Genomic DNA, 4023 nt, shown 5'->3' on the forward strand with positions numbered 1-4023 from the left:
GATATTTGGCAAAACTAATACAATTATGTAAAGTTTAAAAATAAAATAAAATTAAAAAAATTATTTTATTGAAGTATAGTTGATTTATTAATAAAATGTTGTGTTAGTTTTTGGTATAACAGCATGATTTGGTTATAATATACATATTCTTTTCATATTTTTTCCATTTTGGTTTATCACAGGATACTGAATATAGAGCTCTGTGCTATACAGTAGGACCATGTTTATCCAACCTATATATACTAGTTTGCATCTACAAATCCACAACTCCCAATCCTTCCCTCCACCTGCTGCTGCTGCTGCTGCTAAGTCGCTTCAGTCGTGTCCGACTCTTTGCGACCCCATAGATGGCAGCCCACCAGGCTCCCCCGTCCCTGGGATTCTCCAGGCAAGAACACTGGAGTGGGCTGCCATTTCCTTCTCCAATGCATGAAAGGGAAAAGTGAAAGTGAAGTCACTCAGTCGTGTCCGACTCTTCGTGACCCCATGGTCTGCAGCCTACCGGGCTCCTTCGTCCGTGGGATTTTCCAGGCAAGAGTACTGGAGTGGGGTGCCATTGCCTTCTCCCCCCTCCCCCTACCCGTTGGCAAACACAAATTTGTTCTTTATGTCTGTGAGTCTGATTATGTTTCACAGATATGTTCGTTTGTATCATATTTTAGATCCCACATATAAGTAATATGGTATTTGTCTTTCTCTAACTTCCTTCACTTAATATTATAATCTCTAGGTCCATCTGTGTTGCTGCAAATGGCAATATTTCATTCTTTTTAAGGTTGAGTAATATTCCATTGTATATGTGTACCACATCTTCTTTATCCATTTATTGGTCAGTGGATATTTAGGTTATTGGTACATATGGGCTATTGTAAACAGTGCTGCTATGAACACAGGAGTGCACATATCTTTTTGAAATATAGTTTTGTCTGGTAATGCAGCAGTGGGATTGCTAGATTATATGACAAGTCTATTTTTAGTTTTTTGAGGGATCCCCACTCTGTCTTCCCCACTGGCTATACCAACTTAACATTCCCATCAACAGTGTATGAGGGTTCCCTTTTCTCCATGCCTTTTCCAGCATTTGTTCTTTGTAGACTTTTTAATGATGGCCAATCTGACCGGTGTGAGGAGATACCTCATTGTAGTTTTGATTTACATTTCTCTAATAATTAACAATGTTGTTGAGCATCTTTTCACGTGCCTAGTGGCCATCTCTATATCTTCGTTGGAGAAATGTCTATTTAGGTCTCAAAATCAACTCTTAATGAGCACTTATTATATACTACAATTAATTCTCATAAAAATCCAAAGGGTTAAGAGCTGCTAACATCCCCACTAGTTGAGGAGGAAACAAACTATAGACAGATTGAGTAGCTTGTTCAAAGTTGCATCGCGAACAAACGAGGCCAGGGAAGGGCTTGAACACAGACCTTCAGCTTTCAGAGCCCACCCCTTTTACTTTTGGACATTTGGCCTCTCTTCCCTCCACTATACCTAACATTCCTAAAACTATTATTATAAAGTACTGGGAAGACCCTTTATCAAGATAACGAAAATGTACTTATAAGTGTCTTGTACAGAATCGCCACAAAGCACCTGAACTATTAGCAGCTCTGATGGTCACAGCAAGACTGATGACTGTGTTCTTCTCACAGTAGTCTTTTCTGTCATGTGCACTGCCCGCTCAAGTTTGCATTGAGTAATGTTATTTTGGGATGGAGAAGACGCCAAAAGATAGAAGAGAGTAAGTCAAGGATACACATCAAAAATATTGTGCATTTTTTACTCTACCAGAGAAAAACACCACTAAACCTAAAATAGATAAAAGAGTTAAAAAAAAAAAGAAATTTAGCACCAATGATGTGTTACATACTTTATTATGTAAAACTCAATTCTCCTAAAAGCTCTGTGTGACATAAGTATTATTGCCCTTTTTAAATGTGAGGGACCTGAAGTAAACTAATACAGAGACAGAATTCAAACCCAACTTTTCTCTTGCGAAGGTCTTTGCTCTATCTTCTACTGTTCAGCTACTCTATGGCTTTGAAATGCAGAGGTAAAAACCAGTTCTGGAGTCAACTCAAATCCTCGGTATCCAAATTATAACACACACGCCCCACCCCCCGCTTATTCACTGCGTAATCTTGAGCAAATGAGTGCATCTCTCTGCAGCCTGATTTCTCTATTTGTAAGATGGAAATGAGCATGACACATAAGGAGTTGTTGTGGGGACTGATTACAAAAGTACACAGAAGAATGCCCCTGGGCACATTGTAAAAAGGCTCGATAAAATGTTGAAATAAAATCATTGTTCATGTTTTTATTATTATGAACCATTGTGACAGTAGTTGGAACAAGGTAAATATGTTCATTTCCACATTTGTAATCAACATTGCACTGGAGTTCTTAGCCAGAGCCATAAAACAAGAGGAAGAAAAAATCAAGTTGTGCAGTTTGGAAAGGAAGAAGTATAATGATGTTTACTCACAGATGATGTGGTAGAAAACTTAGAAGTAGGTTTGGGTACATGCAGGATGTTTTGAGAATGTATACATCTATTATTATATTGCTGATATTTACTATTTACAAGTCCTTCTTTCCTTGTAAGACTTTGAGTATATCAAGGGCACTTGGCTCAGTAAAGCCTGGCACAGAGTAGGAGCTAACTCTATGTTTCACTCCTACAACTTATCCAACTATATGTATTTAACTGAGATCATTCCAGATACTTGACTCTATGCTAGACTGTAAATTAAGAGAGGAAGAAGATTAAAAACATTCTCTACCCTCATAAAGCTCAATTTTTCTCAGGAAGACGGGTATTAAATAAGTAAAAATGTAAATAAGCAAGACCATTATAGACTGTGATACATTTTATGATGGAGATAAAACAAATGAGATAAAGAGTAATCAGGGGAGACACCTTAGACAGGGTGGCCAGGGAAAGCCTTTCTAAGTAGGTGGACTTTAAGCCAACAACTGAAGGATCAGAATGAAATAGCCATACAGAGAGCTTGGAGAAGAGTATTCTGAGCAGAGACAAGAGCAAATGTCCTTGACAAATGCATGCATTACAGATGAATTAATAGTATCCGTTGGTTAATAGTGTTCCAATGATAATTTAGTTCGCAATGTACATTACTATTTTTTGGATATTTCCCTTTCAGATGCTTCCCCCCAATTGCCAGGCATGTGAAAATATAAAATTTTCAAAGTGCATTTTCCTTCTTTAAAAAAACATGTTATGCACCTGTCATTTGTACATATAAATTCATAACCAGGCAAGCAGTCCTTGGCAGCCCTATTAAATTGTATACATATGAGTTATGAATGAGTTTGTTTACTAGGTCCAAGAATTAAATATATCCCAAGGGCTAAGAAATTCTCAGCGAGTCTCTGCCAACTCCACAAAGTTATAGTCTTGTATAAATCCCACAAGGAGTGGAAAGGGATTATCTTATCATCCCTCTACATAGAGTAGATGTAAAGTAAGCAAATGCTGCTAGAGCAGAGGAGAAAATTGATCAAAATAACATTCACAGCTTCCCTGGCAACTCAGTGGTAAAGAGTCTACCTGTCAGTGCAGGAGACATGGGTTCGATCCCTGATCTGGGAAGATCCCACATGCCGCAAAGCAGCTAAGCCCCTGTGCCACAACCATTGAGCCTGTGCCCTAGAGCCCGGAAGCCACAACTACTGGACCCGTGCCGCAGCCACAGAAGCCCCTGAGCCTACAGCCTGTGCTCTGCAGCAAGAAAAGCCTCTGCAAGGAGAAGCCCAGGCACTGCAACTAGAGAGCAGCCTCAACTTGCTGCAACTACAGAAGAACCTGAGCAGCAAGAAAGACCCAGCACAGCCAAAAAATTAAAAACAAAAACCAAAAATTAAAAAATTAACATTTGTGTCTTAGAGATCTTTTTTCCTCCATCAAAAGCTCAGAGGACTATATTCAAAATGAAAATATATAGGTCAGCAGATAACACCTGTCTATCTATCTCTACCTGCTGTGACTGGTCACATGTC

Source organism: Bos indicus x Bos taurus, chromosome 5, assembly GCF_003369695.1.
Source record: "Bos indicus x Bos taurus breed Angus x Brahman F1 hybrid chromosome 5, Bos_hybrid_MaternalHap_v2.0, whole genome shotgun sequence".
Classification (NCBI taxonomy): Eukaryota; Metazoa; Chordata; class Mammalia; order Artiodactyla; family Bovidae; genus Bos; species Bos indicus x Bos taurus.